The sequence below is a fragment of the Palaemon carinicauda genome, chromosome 26, assembly GCF_036898095.1.
Source record: "Palaemon carinicauda isolate YSFRI2023 chromosome 26, ASM3689809v2, whole genome shotgun sequence".
NCBI lineage: Eukaryota > Metazoa > Arthropoda > Malacostraca > Decapoda > Palaemonidae > Palaemon > Palaemon carinicauda.
In genome coordinates, this window is record NC_090750.1 from 44,964,495 (window position 1) to 44,983,093 (window position 18,599).

The following is an 18,599-nucleotide window of genomic DNA, read 5'->3' on the forward strand; positions in this document are numbered from 1 at the left end:
AAGTAACTTTGGTTAGAATGGTTGTGAAAAGGGAAAGGTTGAATGTTGTTCAAGTGAGAAACTAAGTCTGAAGGAACATATGTTTTAAAGTAACTTTGGTCAGAATGGTTGTGAATGAAAAGGGAAAGGTCAAATGTTGTTCAAGTGGGAAACTAAGTCTGAAGGAACATATGTTTTAAAGTAACTTTGGTCAGAATGGTTGTGAATGAAAAGGGAAAGGTCAAATGTTGTTCAAGTGAGAAACTATGTCTGAAGGAACATGTGGTTAAAAGTAACTTTGGTTAGAATGAAAAGGGAAAGGTCGAATGTTGTTCAAGTGAGAAACTAAGTCTGAGGGAACATATGTTTTAAAGTAACTTTGGTCAGTATGCTTGTGAATGAAAAGGGAAAGGTCAAATGTTGTTCAAGTGGGAAACTAAGTCTGAAGGAACATATGTTTTAAAGTAACTTTGGTCAGAATGGTTGTGAATGAAAAGGGAAAGGTCAAATGTTGTTCAAGTGAGAAACTATGTCTGAAGGAACATGTGGTTAAAAGTAACTTTGGTTAGAATGAAAAGGGAAAGGTTGAATGTTGTTCAAGTGAGAAACTAAGTCTGAAGGAACTTATGTTTTAAAGTAATTTTGGTCAGAATGGTTGTGAATGAAAAGGGGAAGGTCGAATGTTGTTCAAGTTGGTAACTAAGTCTGAAGGAACATATGTTCCAAAGTAACTTTGGTCAGAATGGTTGTGATTGAAAAGGGAAAGGTTGAATGTTGTTCAAGTGAGAAACTAAGTCTGAAGGTACATATGTTTTAAAGTAACTTTGGTCAGAATGGTTGTGACTGAAAAGGGAAAGGTTGAATGTTGTTCAAGGGAGAAACTCAGTCTGAAGGAACATGTGTTTGAAAGTATGCGAAATTAGGAGATTTGCTAGTTCTTTGTGGGGTAGTATATTTTGCTGGTGTATGAATAAAGAAGTATATGTATACGTGTTTTCTGTGAATGGTGCAATCACAATATGTATAATTGTGCATGACAGACATGGACATATGGGTAAGTTCAAGTTGAGACAGTGTATGAAAAAAATACTATTACACAATTTTTTACTGGGATCTGAATGGTTGTGATGACGAAGGGCTTAGGCATAATTATCAGAGGGTTTTTTTTTTTTTTGCAATTAAAAGGGAAAAGAAACAAATTTTTGGGATAGCTTATTGGGTGAGGGAAGGCTGGAACAATTAGAATGAATTTCACAAATTTAGTTTGTGTTAATGTATCTTATGATACTGTAAAAGCAAATAGTACCTAAAATAAAACTGTCACATTTCCATATGAACACCTTACCTGTAATTATTGAAGTGAATTTCCCCAGTACTGTTAACGTATCCTCTTGCAAACTTGAAACAGAGTTGATTCTGAAAGAAAGTAAATATATTAGTTTCTTAGAGTTTTACCCAAACTATTTTTAGTCATTGCACATACAACACAGTATTATTATTACTATTACTATTACTATTATTATTATTATTATTATTATTATTATTATTATTATTATTATTATTATTATTGATAGGTAAGATACAACCCTTGTTGTAAAAGTAGGGTGCTATAAGACAAGGGCTCCAACGGGGAAAAATAGCTCAGTGAGCAAAAGAAACAGAGAAATAGATATTTTAAGAACAGTAACAACATTATAATAGATCTTTCATAAATGAACAATTCAAGTTCCACCCATTCAACTACCTGATTAAGAAAATCATTCCACAGTGTGGTTCACAGCAGGAATAAAACTTCTAGAATACGATGTTAGTATTAACTGCATGCTAACTAGTATTACGAGCAGCATGGTACTGTCCAGGAAGATCTGGATGTAAATAGTGGTCAGAGTTATGAAACATTTTATGCAATATGCAAAAAGAACTAGCTGAGCGACGGTGCCAGAGATTAATATCTAGATCAAGAATAAGTAATTCAATAAACCGCCAGTTCTTCTCCAATAATATAAGAGGAGAATCAGCCGCTGAAGACCAGACAGGAGAACAATATTCGAAAAAAGGGAGAATGAAAGGATTAAAACACTTCTTCAGAATAGATTGATCATCAAAAATCTGAATACTTTCTCATTAAGCCTATTTTTGTGCGATTGAAAAACAGATTGAAAATGTTTCTCAAAAGCAAATTTGCTATAAGAATCACGCGCAAAATTTAAAGATTCGTATATAGTTAAAGAAACATTATCAATGCATAACTCTGGATGTTGAAGAAACACTGTCTTCGACCTAGAGTTTTGTTAGGGTTCAACTTCATGCCCCAATTTGCACTATACACTAATTAAGAGATTCGGCAACCTCAGATCAATATTCAGGAGATTATATTGACGAAAAAAAAAGTGTCACATCATCTATATATACAACAAACTTGTGTTCTAGGTGAAACCTCATGTGAGTATATAATACGAGAAGTAATAGGTCAAGAACACTACCCTGAGGAACACCGGATATATTCCTGTACTCACTATTGTGCCCTTCAACAACAAATCTTTGCAATCTATTGCTTAAGAATTCAATAATAATGCTAAGAAAAGACCCACCCAATCTCAACTGTTCAAGTTCGAAAAGAAGGGCCTCATGATTAGCAAGATCAAAGGCAGCACTAATATCAAGACCAATAATACAAACTCCCTGCCCACAATCATGGGATTTCTGTACAGCATTAGTGATTATAAGAAGAATATCACATGCTCCAAGGCCTTTACGAAAGCCAAATTTCAAACTAGGGAACAGATGATCAATTTCAGCATTCCCAGCTCAGACGTTTTGCCAAAAAGATGCTCGAAAACTTTAGATAAAATGGGAGTTACAGAAATTGGGTGGTAATCAGCTCGACTAGAACTACCAGAAACACATTTACATAATAAAAGACCATCACCAATCCTTCAACAAGTGCTAAAAGAACCTCTTGCTAACTTGTGGGAAATAACATAACTTTGGAGCTAAGAAATCTGCAGTCTATATCAAAAGCAAAGGAAAATTGTCATTTGGGTCGACACCTCCTTAAGCATCAAGGTCCATCAAGTGTGTTTTAATTTCACTAGACCAAATAGCTAAATAATTAATTTAGCCTTGGGAACACAGAAATGAGGAAGATAATGTTTCTCATTACTCTGCTAACCGTCAAACACATCAGCTAAAGGAGTTACCTTTTGCAGGACAGAGCCATTTGTTTTAAGTAAAGGAGGAACTATTGCATCTACACCATAGAGTGCAGATTTAAGGGTAAGCTACCACTTATGCCCCTGTGTTGTACCAGATAGGGTTTCTTTACTGGTTAAATCGTATTCCTTTTCAGGTGAAGCATAAACTCTGAGCAACAGTTCTTACCTGAGTATAGTTATTCCAAGTCAAATTTGGCCTGTTACCCTTGCAAAGATGATAGGCCTACTTCTCCAAATAAGCACGTTTACAATCATCATTAAACCATGGTTTGTCCTTCACTCGGTACCTAACACGCCTATCGATTATGTTGATTAAATTCTCATTCAATTGAACAGTAGGCTCAACACTTATACAATTGTAACCAATTCATGTTAAAAAATCACTAAAATGCCATTCCAGTCTGCTTGAGATTTCATATAAATCTTACATTAGAATTATCCATCAGGGACAGGTTGTTCTGTCTTTACCACTAATGAAATCAGGGCAAGATCAGCTGTCCCAACTGGGAAACCAACCTTGCTTGTCATAACGCCAGGGGAGTTGGTGTATACGAGGTCCAGGCAGTTACCAGACATGTGAGTAGCTTCACTCATGATTTGCTCACAGCCTGGTTCAGGGGCAAAGCCCAAAGCTCTTAAGTATGGTAAGTATGGTGAGAGAGAGAGAGAGAGAGAGAGAGAGAGAGAGAGAGAGAGAGAGAGAGAGAGAGAGAGAGAGAGAGAGAGAGAGAGAGAGCAACAATATATTAATTATCTGATATGTTTAAAAATCCCCTCTTTCTCCAAAGCTAAATCTTCACTATTACTATTACTACTAGCCAGGGTTCTAGGAGGCCAATCAACATACTTGCAACAGGGGGTAAACAAAGGGACATCTAAGAGAAGTTGGACAGCACAATGGAAGGAGGGAGGTCGGAGCAGAGATATAGTTGAAGTGCCCTTCCACTTAACAGCTGGTTGGCCATCTCACCCCATGAGATCTGAAAAAGGAGAACAGATTAGCAGTCTTTTATTTTCAAGCATAAGTCAATTTCAAGGCAATAGCCAATAATCACGTTTGTGTTTGGACACATCATCATCATCATCATTATTATTATTATTATTATTATTATTATTATTATTATTATTATTAGATATATAAACATTCATATTTGCAGGGAAACGCTCTACCTTACGTAATATGTATATATATATATATATATATATATATATATATATATATATATATATATATATATATATATATATATATATGTGTATATATATATATATATATATATATATATATATATATATATATATATATATATATATATATATATATATATATATGTGAGAGAGAGAGAGAGAGAGAGAGAGAGAGAGAGAGAGAGAGAGAGAGAGAGAGAGAGAGAGAGAGAGAGAGAGAGACAGGTAAGTCTAAAACTTCTTTTCATTTCATAAGTACCATAATCATTTTTAATACTAGCTATTCTAGTTAAATGGGAATATTTGAGAAGTTTAATAATAGCGTAATTAAATTTCTTAGAAGTAAAGAATTGTAGATAATGCTGATAATACCCTCAAAACCCCACAGATTTATTATTGGTAATAATATTAATAATACAATGTTTAATAAAAATCCAATGGAAAGGTAGTTTTGATTTATTCTGAAATACTCGATTAAGACAATATTTACATAAGATCAACACACAAGCCAACTATCCACCCAAGCTAGGATCAGAAAGGACCTAGCCAGGCAGTGGTTACTGATGACTCAGAAGTTGAACCTATAGGTTTCTCCAAACCCTCCTCTATAGCTCACAAGGATGGTGAGGTTGCAGACGCTACAAGAAACAATCGACCTTGAGAGGGTCTCTAACATAGCCAGTTTCCACAGCCATGACACACTGCTGCCTGTTATTGGTCTCGTTGCTAATCTGGTATTCTGATTAGATACGTTACAACCTAAGAAGGAAAAACTGATAGGGTGTCTCACCCTGAATACCAGAGTTTATAGCTCACCAGATATATACAACACTTCACCATTAGAAACAAGTCATTTACGCAGACTATCATGTTTCCTTTGACATAAAACATTGAATTATAGAGTATTGTTATTATTATTACTAAGATACAGCTCTAGTTGGAAAAGCAGGATACTATAAGCCATGTTATAAGCCCAAAGGCTCCGATAGGGAAGATAGCCCAGTGAGGAGAGAAAATATGGAAATAAACTAATGAAAAATAATGAATATTTATTATAAGATCTTAAGATAAGATCTGGCATATATTAAGTATAAAAAGAGACTTGTGTCAGCCTGTTCAACATAAAAACATTCGCGGCAAGTTTGAACATCTGAAGTACCAAAAGATTCAACTGTCTAATTAGGAAAATCCTTCCACAATATGGTCATAGCTGGAATAAATATTTGGTAGTATTGACAATAATTGCAATTGAGAAGGCCAGACTGTTGGAACTAACAGCATATCAAGAATAGAGACTACAGTATACTTAATCTGATCTTGCAACGTCTCTACTTGCAAACCTAACCAATTTATTCAATGATGCTCTGTTCTAAAACACCACATCTCCCTATCAGAACTGATCACAGAAACCCTTTGCATACCTGAACACATCTAAAGACAACACATGACTTCATAAGCAGCACATCAAACTGATATAAATGAGTTCAAAGACCCTGTTATATATGCAGCAGTACTCCCTAAATCCTATCAAGCAATGCCTTTCTTTACCATGCAAGCAATTGCAATAATTAAAACTCTAGAATAATCGATGAACAGGCAAGATAACACTGATATGCATTTACACTTCATGTTCAATCTTATACAGTAGGGTTAAAATCTCACTGAAGATTTAAACTTAATGGTGCAACTATAGTGTGAGGTCTACCGCCATATGTCGCCTACCAAGGTGGAGGGTGAGGTGTACCGTGTGACCAGCGTCCCAGAGCCCCGCACCTAACCATGGAACAGTTGAACTGCCCAAATCCAACAAAAACGTGACCTGTCCACGTGACCTGCCCATATAAAAGGAAGCAAATGGATCTCCTAAATCATCCTTATCACTAACAAGCTAGTGAAAGGATCATCTTTAACCAGCGAGTAATTGAAATCTTCGGTTTGGTGCCCATAGTGTTTTCCAGTTTTTCGCGATTTCGAAAAATTGAACTTGCTAACACTTTATTTTTCTTGTGTTATTGAGACAAACACCTGAAACCAAGCACCTATAGACAGCTGAAGGCCACCATCGTGTGTGTGCAATGGCAGCCAGGGGTTCTTCCCCCATCCCTACCTCCTCCACTCGAACTAGAGTGGAGAAGGGAAGGATGAAAAAGCCTAGGGGGTCTCACCTTAAGGAGCCACAAGAACCTCCCTAAGACACCTGTTACCAAACCAGAACCTGTTACAGGGACCTCTAGAGACCTCCAACAAGATACCTTGGAACGCCCAGCAACCCCAGATGAAGTAGAAGACGACGAAGAAGACCACCAGGACACCTGCACTCCAATCCCAGGACAACACCTCTAATCCTGCCAAGTTTAGACTGACTCCAGGACCTAACACGACCTCCTATGCTGCTGTTGCTGCCATGGAGGCTAGTAACCCGCACCTCAACACGACCATACGTCCTAATCGCAGGGGACAGCTGGTCATCTCTGCACAGGATCTACCTACCAAGACCTTCCTAGAGCAGCAGGAGAACGTGCGCAAGCTTGACTACACCGACAGGCCAACCACCATTATCATTATTTATGATCTCGACCTCCCACTCGAACCCGTGCTCCAACACCCCTTCATCCTCACTGCTAAGAGATGTGAGGGAAAGGCCGGAAGGAGATCGCACAAGCTGGAGGCAGTCTTCAAGGGACCTCGGCCCCCTCAGCTCTCTTTCGGCCTCTGGGGCACCTTCTGCACCGAGAGTATTTTAAGGAACATCTCAGATGCTTCCGCTGCCAGAAGTTTGGCCACCACAAGGACTGCTGCACTGGTCCGGAGATCTGTGGAGTGTGTAGCAGCAAACAGCACCCTACCGCCTATTGCATTGCCAGGCACAAAGCTGGATACCACACCACCGCCCATTGCCCGAATTGCAGAGGATCTCATCATGCTTGGCATGACAGATGTCCCTTTCGGCTTCAGCGGATTGCAGACTGTCATGGAGCAGATCGTCACTACAATCTTCATCCACGTCAGAAACGTCGAACACAGCAACCTCCAATCAACCACACCCCTCCACCAATCAACCACACCCCTCCACCAATCAACCGCACCTCCCAACAAAATCCTAATCCCTCCAGACATGCCATTCCTGAACTTCCTTCTCCTCCAAGCCTTCCTCCAGCACCTAAACCTCAACGTCCTCCCAAACCTCCTCCAAAGTCAAGAAGATCCCCATCCCGCACTCCTTCACCTCTAAGATTCACCTCTCCTCCCACAGTCCCACAGCCCAAAAAACCTTCCTCATCCATATCCGCTCCTGCAACCCACACACCCAATTCCTCTCACTCCTTAAGAGAATTCCCAAGTCTACCTAGTCCCACTGTCAGAAGCCAACCAAGCGCTCACGCCCTGCCAAACCATCCTTAAATGTTGACAGTAATATATACAACCTCTCTGCTTGCCCCATGGATGCTATTCTAGCAGCCATTAGTAATATACTTCGCAGTTTTCTGCAATCCCGTAAAGTAAAGTTCACTCAGAAGTCTCTTGACGACTTCATTTTTGAAAACGCCGCCCTTGAACTCAACGCTCAATTCCCTTCATAGACCCTCCCACAAACGATCCTAACACAACCACTCACAACCACCAAAACACCCAGGTGAAAGTGCTCCAATGGAACGTGTGCGGCCTATGAAACAAGTTTGCATTCCTGCAATCCCAAACTTCAGTGCAAAACCCTGGCATACTGTACTGCAAGAAACACTGCTAAATGAAAACACACCATTTGCGTTTTCAGGATACAAAGTATACTTTACGTATCTTTCACCAACAACAAGAGGACTAACAACTCTTGTTAAAAGCAGCATTCCCTCCAAAATAGCACCGAGCATTGACTGTGGGACAGAAACTCTGAGTATTCAGATATCCCTGCTTGCTACAACTCTCACAGTACATAACATCTACAAATCCCCAGCTAAAAGCATCAATCCTGAGGCGCTTTTCGCCACCGCCTCCGAGGATTACACAATAATTGCAGGTGATTTCAACCCCCATCACCCACTCCTGAACTCAGTATCAGCAGCAAATCAAACAGGCAGACACTTGCATGCCTTACTGCAAGAATATCCGGATGTAACACTCCTCAACAATGTTACAGAAGCCACCCATCTAAAAGGAGGACGCCTAGACCTCACCTTCCTCTCTAGGGCCATACAAAGAGGTGCTAGATGGCAGCTACATCCTGTATTAACGAGCGATCACATTACCATAGAAATCAAACTCGAAATGGAGCAATACCCCCCTCCTCCTCCACCCCCCAAAAGGTGGAACCCAGACTTTGCCAACTGGGAAAAATTTGAAACAACTATCACAGAATGGCTCTGGAATACATAAAAAAACTCTCACAATGATATCTCCACCTCATCACTCGATTTCAACAAACAACTAGATGCAGCCGCAAGTGTTTCCATGCCTCAGAAAAACACTCTGACAGGAAACATGCCGACGCCTGGTACTATAACAGCCGCATCAAAGAAATGAATGCCAGAATAAATAGGACCAAAAAACTTCTCAGAAGACACAGAACTGATGAGCTCCATGATTGACTTGTGGAGATCATCAAACACTTTGTGCAAGTATCACGAAGTCAAAACGGATAAATGGTACTCAAGGTGCCATGAAGTCAACTTCAGCACATCCCTAGCCAAAATATGGGGCTGGTTCAACAAAGTCTCTGGGAAGTATAATACACCCAGAGTCACACACCCAGACCCATTAGCTGAAGCCAACAACTTTGCTGACAGAGCTAAAAGCACCAACCTACCTCTGCAGACAATAAACAGGCAGAGAACACTGCTCCCAATCAGGAATAACATCATTGAAGCCGCCTGCAACATGGTAAATGATACAGACAGCCCCATGGAGGAACTAAACACGGCCCTTGCAAGGGGCAGAAAAGACACTGCCCCTGGAGTCGACCTCATCACATACAGTATGCTGAGGAATATGGGAAGCCACGCGAAGTTGGTATACTTGCACAAAACACACACAGATAGACTTACGCCCAATTACATGGAACCAACAGGACACTAAACCCATCCCAAAACCTAAGGAACCAGACACCTACCGACCTATAGCTTTGATTAGCTGCCCCGAGAAAGTAGCTGAGAGAATGGTTCTCAACAGACTGCAGTGGAAAATAGGTCAATTACATCACCGCCTATATGCCTACAGGTGCGGCATAGCCACTCAAGAATGTATCACGGATGTCCTTACAACAATTAATGACAAAAAAGCCTTTGTCATATTCCTTGACCTAGAAAAAGCCTTTGAGCTAGCCAGCTCACCAGCCATTCTCTTTACACTTGTAGAAAAAAAGAGTAAAAGGACATCTACTGGCCTGGAATCGAAATTACACATCAAATCGAGAAGCCAGAGTCACCTTCCAAGGAAAAACAACCGATTTCATCCCCCTAGAAAACGGAACACCACAAGGAGGCATTCTAAGCCCCTACCTCTTCAATCTACTAATGGAAAACCTAGCCACTGGAAATCTTCATATATGCAGACGACATATGTATCATATGTCCAAACAAACAACATGCAAGAAATGCCACCCAAAAGGCATTGGACATGATCCAGACCAAATGCAATGATCTTGGCCTAAAGATCAATACCAACAAAACAAAAGCCATGGCTATAAAACATCTGCAAAACCCTCAGAACTTTACTCTGAGAGGTGAAGCCATTGAATGGGTAAATCAATTTATGTACCTTGGAGTAATCATTAGTAAAACCCATCACCTGCTAATGAAGTAACATACCTCAGAGAGAAGACAAAGATTCGTGTATCAGCCATGAGACGAATGACCTCCCTCAAACAAGGAGTATCAAACAACCCCCTTAGACTGTTTTATCTACGATCAATTCGATCCCACATTGATTATGAAGCACCTACTCTCACCACAATAACCGACACCCAAAAAGAATCATTGGAAGTTGTGCCAAATAATGCCATGAGACTCATCTGTGGCTCTCCAATGTGGACAAGACTCTGCTTACTTAGAGCAGAATTGACATTAGGAATAGCAGTATTATATTCAAGTCAATCATTGCAGACAAGACAAGCCCACTCAACAACAAACTGAAAACACTTCTACCTCTAGCAGAAGAGATCGACCCACCCAATTCTCATGCAAAGAAACTATTAGACACACTCAGAAGGATGCAAATGCAAAATGAGGCCCACAAAACCAAGGGACAACCAAACTACGAGGGCTATAGCACTCCTGCCCCTTGGGCTCAGGACCCCATCAAATACAACTTTACCATCCTACCAGCAGCTAGCAAAGCCCTCAGCACACCAGAGCAACTCACTGAAGCTGCAAAGAATGCAATCAGCAACACACATGCACCTAACATCTACTATACTGATGGATCAGTAGACCGCGCAGTCCCTGCAGCTGCAGTTCTCCCCCCATCAGGATAGAGAAAATTGGAGGCTTTCTAACCATGCCTCCACATTACAAACTGAGCTAGTAGCTATTGCAAAAGCCCTAGAACACTCAACTAACCTACAGTATGGAAACACAACAATCCATACAGATTCCAGAGGAGCCATCCTGGCCCTCAGCAACAAGGAACCGACAGAGAATGTTCATCTGATAACAGCAATCCAATTCCTAGCCTTAGATCACCAAAGCAACAACAGGCAAGTGACTTTGAATTGGATTCCAAGTCACACTGGCATTGCTGGCAATGATGTGGACGATCACCTAGCTAAATCAGCCTTAATGTGCCAGACCATAAGCATTACTGTGCAACCCTCACTTAAAACCATCAAGAATCATATGGCAGCCTACTGCAACATCCAAAAGACTAGCCAAGTAAGGCGAGCCTTCTTAAATGGATCAAGATCTGCAAAGTGGTATATTGAAGCTACAAACATACTACCACACCCAATTGCAAGGAAAACACCACGCCAGGATGCTGTCATCATCTGTAGACTGCGACTGGGATATCTATGCAGCTGGAAAATCATCCTAGACAACGATGGAGACCCAGCAACACAGCACAGACCAATAAGACCGTGCAATTACTGTAATCAAGACACAGAAGAACCGCTACAGCACTACCTACAGCACTGTCAAGAAACAAGCCTACTTCGACAGGATCTCAACACCAATAATCCTGCAACTGCAACAGCAATTGTCAGACATATAATTGCAAATGTTGATGCCCTCTCAGCCTTTCTCCTCAGCTATCCTCCACCTAGATAACGTAACAGCAGCACCTGTTTGCCATCTAAATAACCCTTTCAATTTCTCTGTTGAGGGCAATAACTTGTACTCCTTATAAGGAGACAGTTTTGTGCTCCTGTCCTTCCTCTCAACGATGGCGGGGGGGGGGGGGGGGGGGGAGAGAACAGAGCCATTGGTGGTTTTTCTGGTTTTTAATACATCTTCCACTTGCAATCTCTCTTTTCAGTTCAGGCATCCCCTCTAACCATTAATACCCATATTGTCTCAATAATTACAATTACGAGTACATCTTTATTTTCATTTTTGTTCTAGTTTTACAGGTACAGGAATGTTTTATTCCACCCTTTTCCTACCACTCAAGCAGCTACTATTCTCTTCCTTTTCAGCTCTCTCTTGCATAACTGAAATCTCACACTATACCTTTGCCTAATAACTTAAGCTTAAACCACTATGAAGTTTTTTACTTCACCTATACCAATATCTCCAACTAAACTCCTCAAACTCCTTCCCAAGCCCTCCTACTTATCGGGACTTATTACTGTAACTTTTTCTCTAACTAAAGACTGGAGCCAGTGGGCTCCTGGGAAGGATATCCCCTTCCCACTGTCACCTTCTTCACTCTCTAAACAGGCTTTAACATTGCCTGTTACCATCCTCAACCCAAAACCTATCCCAATACCCTAAAATTAAAAGTTGCAGAATACCCCCTACCCCAATTACCTATCCAAAAAAAATCCTACCAAAACACCTATGTGCTGCAAGATTGCAAGAGCCCGTGTCTGGCCAAAAGGGCCAGGCAATCTTCAACATCATCATCTCCTAAATCAGTTCTCAATCAGCTCCCATTGAGAGAGGACCTTCTGCCTGCTGCTACTGCTGGTTGCTGCCTCTTCACTTAGCTGATATTCTCAGCTGCCTTGGAGAGGCCGCCGCCGCCGCCGATTTCCGCCGAATTTGCCGCCGATTTTCGTCGATTTCTCGCCAATTTTTGCTGCTACTTTCAGCTGTACTGCAAAGGGCCTTGCCCCTAAATTGGCTGGTATTAGCCCCCACTCTATAAGTGATTGTCTTTGACAAGTTAGGCTTTGCCTCTATCTACATAACCTTCCCTTACTAACAGATCCTCCTGTGGAAAATCCGGTACCGTTGTGGTCTTAAAACTTCGGTTGAAGCAGGGCCCAAGGGTCAAAACTTCCCACTTTCGCCGTCTGTGGCAAGTGGAATAGGACTGATAGGCTTGGCGCCTGTAAGCCAGGGTTTTAGGCACTAGGAAATAGGAATAGATCCTTGCTGACTGGCGTAAATAAGCCAGAATTTCAAGATAGGTGTTAGGACTTAGTTCCAATAAAAAGTTAGGAGTGTACTGTGTTTTTTATTCCCTAAAACCTCCCTACCTGCTGGGCCGTCTTAGTGATGGAATGCAGTAAGAAGGCTCCCTAACTGCTATTTGTACAGGTTGTAACTAGTTAAACAGTTAGTTCCAGGACTACTCTATCAATAGGATAGTTAGGGATTCCCCTCATTAACAATTCCATTTCAGATTCTGTGTTCAGTTTTTCTACCTCTAACTATAACTTTGTCTGGGGCCCTAGGGCTTAAAGGGTTGGACAACCCCACCAGGCACACTATCTTCAACCTACTCCTTACCTTCCAACCGACCAAGGACTTTTCCTGGAGACCAGTCGATGACCTACTGGAAATTGAACTAGAAGCCATGGCTTCTGGAAAAGTGGAACAGCACCCTGACCTGACCCTCTGCTTGACCGACCCCCAGAACAGGAAAAGGATCCAAAGGGATACGGACTCCGATGAACATGAAAACCAAAACTGGACCGAAGTAAACAGACGGAAGAAGCAAGCCAGGCGGAACAAACCCAACATGGACACCAGGCCTGCTGCTCAGGAAAACAACACCACTGTTAGAAACAACCACCAGCCAGCTCGGGAAAATAAGACTTATTTTTTCAGAGTCCTGGCTGGAATCTCCTCAGAGGCTTTCAAGGCTATTGCAGCCTTTGAGCAAAAGCACAGAAACATACAAATGGTTGCCAAACCAAACAGACAGGGCCAGTGGACCATCTCCACCAGGGATGCAAGAGCTCTGATCACTCTCAGAAGCACCTTCCGACATCAGGCTACAAGAGCTAAAGGAGGAAGAGAAAATTAAGAAAACAGTTGTGGTAGGCTACCCAACTGACATGATGGAGAGCCATCTGTTAAGACTGCCCAACATTACTGCGGCAGAAAGGATGAAAAATAAGGCTGGCTTTCTAACAAAGGCCATCCTTGTCACCTTTAAAGGGCCTCACCCAAAGAAAGTGGGCCTGGGCATCTTCGGAAGCTTCTAGGTCAAGAAATACTACCCTGATCCTCTTAGATGCTATAAATGCCAGAAATTTGGGCATCATAAGGACCAATGCCAGGCAAAGGTACCAACTTGTGCGGTATGCAGCCAAAGGCACCCTACACAGGAGTGCATCGACAAGAAAGCTGCAGGCATACCAACAACAGCTAAATGCCCAAACTGCAAAAAGGGGGACACAGCAATTGCCTGGGGATGTCCTGAAAGGGTAGCAAGAGTAATTGCTGCCCTCCCCAAGGAAAAAAGCTAGCAATCAAGAGGAAGAACTGCCCCCCAAACCCCACCCTAGGAGAAGGTTCTACACTCAGGAAGGGCTAAGGAAAAGCTCTAGAACCAGATCCTCATCCAGAGATCCAAAGCCTGCAACTCAGGGACCAAAACCATTGCCCAGAACAGTTTTCATTAAGACCATGTTCTTAAGAGAAAAACTAACGGTTCTAGCCACACAGGCCGTGACTGGTAAAATCAATGCTGAAGCTATAGCAGCTAGCATTGAGCAAGTCCTGATGGACTTTGTCTCCAGACCAAAGTCCTCCTAACCCCGCTCTCATGCTATCCAGGAGATCACCTCTCATACTTCAACCACCACACCTACCATTCCATCACCTCAATCACCTATACCTTCCACATCCGCTACACCAGATCCCACTCCCATCATCCCATCCACCATCACCATCCCTTCATCCACTCACACCCCATCCACCTCATCCTCTGAGGCCAAGGCAATTGCCTTTGCCCCTAGGGACCCAAGACAATACTCTTCAACAAACATCCAGGAGTAAGAGTTCTTAATCGGAACTCAGTCGGAGTAAGATAAAAAATGTCCTCCCTGATTGCAGTATGCAAAACTGAGGATATAGATGTAGTCCTCCTACAAGAAACACTTTTAACAGCAGGAAGGAAACTCAAAATAACAGGCTACAACGCCTACACCACACCACAGATAGGCACAGACAAAGGCCTAGCTACACTAGTCAAAACAAGCATACCAACAACAAGGTTACACAACCCAATTCCTTGTGGTATCAATGTAGAGGCACTATCAGTAACAATAACATTACTGAATAAAAAAAAAAAAATCGACATATACAATATATACAGGAAAATAAACAGGGAGGACACAGGAGAGCTACAGCTGACACAACTCTTTGCTCATGCAGAAAGAACACCAACAATTATTTGTGGGGATTTTAATGCACATCACCCTATATTATCATCCCCCATCAATGACAAATCCCTCAGGGGAACACACAGCCGTTGCCCTGGAGGAATTTGAAGGAGTCACCCTCCTAAACACAGGGCAACCTACACACTTGAGAGGAGGCAGACTTGATCTGACCTTTGCTACAACAGCAATAAGACACTTAACCAAGTGGCAAGTACACTCAACCCTGATTAGTGACCACTTTGCCACAGTAACAGAATTGGAGATGCAACAGCTACCTCCAATTCCACCACCTCCACCAAGATGGAATCAGGACCTAGCAGACTGGGTCTGCTTTCGAATAGCCATAGAGGAATGGGCAGCAAGCTACAATCCTCCAGATGACATAGATCAGCTAGAAAAAGACCTAGTTGATGCTTTCCACAATGCAGCCAACAGAGCTATGCCCCTAAAAACAGTAGGAGGTAACCACACATACAGGGACTCCTGGTACTACTGCCCAGAAGTCAGGAGGTTGAAAACCAGACTAAACAGTCACAAAAATATACAGAAGGAGGTCCACAGTAGAAAACAGAGAACTACTGCAAACAGTCAAAACTGAAACACAACTAAGAATCCATGAAATAAGAATTGAAAAATGGATGGAATGGTGTTCAAGCCTGTTAGGGTACACAACTCTAACAGATCTATGGAAATGGCTACACAGTGTAGCCGGAAAAAAAAAAAAGACTAAAATTGCCATACACCCACTAGAGGAGGCAGAATGGATTGCAACAACCTTTGCAAACAGAACACTGTCAGCTAATCTCTCCCCTGAAACCAGAATGCTACAAGAGCAACTGGCGCCAGCCAGGTGGGAAGAGATCAACACAGCCTGCCATCAGCAGGATGACACACTCTCCATACACAGTCGAGGAACTAAGAGCAGTACACAAGACAGGAAAAGATACTGCGCCAGGAGCAGACAAGATCACCTACACAATGATCAAGCACATGAGTCCAGCAGGGGAAAACCGCATTCCTGAGGTTATTAAACAAAGCACACCTTGAGCATACAAGGCCTCAAGCCTGGAGGCAACAAAACACGCAACCAATCCCAAAGCCAAAGGATCCAGGAAATCCCAGACCAATAGCTTTAGTATACTGTATGGAAAAAAAAGGGGAAAAATGGTCCTAAACAGGATGAAATATAAAATTGGCCCCCTACACAAGCAGCTATATGCATATCAGGAGGGAATTGGTACTTCTGAATGTATCACTGATGTTTTAAGCTGCATTAATCAAAATAAGGCAACAATAGTCTTCATAGACTTTGAAAAGGCCTTCGAGCTGGAAAGCCCGGCAGCAATGCTGCAATCCTTGGCCAAAAAAGGAGTCAAAGGTCACCTACTAGCATGGACTAATAACTGTGCGCTAGGAAGGCAAGCTAGAGTCAAATTCCAAGGAGTGATTTCCACCTATCACGAATTGGAAAATGGCACACCACAAGGAGGGATTTTTAGCCCCCTCCTATTCAACATCCTCATGGAAAATATAGCCTCAGTCCAACTTCCTGAAGGAATAGACATATTTATCTATGCAGATGATGTATGTGTAATAGCTCGAGGATCAGTCAGGACGATCAAAATGCAAAGAGCACTCAATGCCATCAGCCACAAATCCAATGAGCTTGGACTAAAAATAAACATTGGCAAAACAAAGGCTATGTTAATTAAAGCCCCAAACCCTTTGCAACCACTCACAATAGGAACGGAGCCCCTAGAATGGGTGGACAATTACACATACCTGGGAATAATAATAGACAAACAACTTACCTTCAGGGAAGAAGTCAAATATCTCAAGCAAAGAGCAGATGCCAGACTGGCAGCCATGAGATATATGTCCAAACCCAACGATGGAGCAAATGAGCATGTACAAAATAAATACTATCTAGCCTGTTCCAGAGCACTAGTGGAATATGATGCAACAACACTTACAAGTCTAACGGACACACAAAAAGCCGCAGTAGAGGTAATTCAAAACAATGCCCTGAGGTTCATGTTAGGCGCTCCAATATGGACAAGACTGTGCAACCTAAGGATGGAGACTGGACTACCATCCCTTGGGGATAGAATTGCACTCAGAAATGCAGGCACGATTTCAAAAATGTTCCTCTCAAACAGAGACTCAATTACCAAAGAGAGAGTAAGAGAGGAACTGTTAAAACATCCAGAAGTTCAAACCTCAAGTTCTTATGGCAAGACCATAGCAATAACATAAAGGGCCTGGGTCTAACCGATACACTCCTACAGCTAAACCCAGACATAGCACAGGGTATAAAACACATCCCACCATGGAAAAATCAAGTAGCAAAATTCAGCTACACCAAGCTCCCAAGGGCAAAAGAAGACTGCACAATAGAGGAACTTAGAAACGCAGCACAAGCAGCAATATACTCTGCTGAGACAATAGGAGCACAGTATACAGATAGTACAGTAGACCCTGGAACCCAAACAGAAGGATCTGCAGTTCACTCCTACAAATTCACAGCATGCTGGAGAATATCAAACAATGTCTCCACCCTGCAGACAGAGCTTGTTGCAATACAACAAACACTAAAATACTCTACTGAAAATGAGGAAGGACCAGTAGTCATACATACTAATTCACGATCCTCAATGCTAGCCCTGCAACAGGACAAAAATAAAGAAAACAAAGCCCTGATAGCTGATATCAAATCACTCCTATATCAGCACAATGAAAGAGATAGACTAGTAACACTAAACTGGATCCCCAGTCACATCGGGATACCAGGAAATGAAAAGGCTGATGAGCTAGCCAAGAGCACCTGACACATCCAAAATGTACAGGTGCACATACAGCTGGCACTACAACAAATAAAAAATAAAATAAAAACACAGCTCAAGGACAAACTAATCAAGGATCTACACAAATGGATAGAGAATGGCTCTCCCTCTGCCACATGGCACAATTGGGCCACGAAGCTAGAACCACCACCCATAGACAGATATACCCCAAGGAAACCGGCTGTATGTATACACAGGCTCGGACTGGGATACAAGGCAAACTGGGAAATCATAGACAACAATCAGAGACCATGTGATCACTGTGATGTCACACCACAACATGCCTTCTTGCCCTATTTACTAGAATGCAGAGAAACAGCACAGCTGAGAGGTGATCTACAATTATACACCAACACACCACAGGCCGGACAAGCTGCGGCCACACTGGCAAAGGCAATTGTCGAAAGCATAGACACACACAATTGCTTTCAAGACTACCTCCACCAAGGTAAAGACCTCAAAATTCACATCATACCATCTCATCCCCTCACTGTAAGGCCCTATTCATATCATCCTCTGTATTTTCTAAACTTAACCTACTACTAAAATCTTTCCGCAGGGACCCTAGGGAGTAAAGGTTGGATAACCCCACCTACCTCATTTCCCCTA

The 18,599-nt window shown here is 42.0% G+C and overlaps 1 long non-coding RNA gene across 1 annotated transcript in view; it reads right to left on the reverse strand.

Moving 5' to 3' along the window:
• Positions 1-18,599, reverse strand: part of LOC137620153 (uncharacterized) — a 36,127-nt gene that overhangs the window by 3,136 nt on the left and 14,392 nt on the right. Inside the window, exons 2-3 of the long non-coding RNA XR_011040001.1 lie at positions 4,042-4,174; positions 1,325-1,395 (exon numbers count right to left, since the gene is read on the reverse strand). This is a non-coding gene — a long non-coding RNA (uncharacterized lncRNA). The remainder of the gene's footprint in view (positions 1-1,324; positions 1,396-4,041; positions 4,175-18,599) is intronic.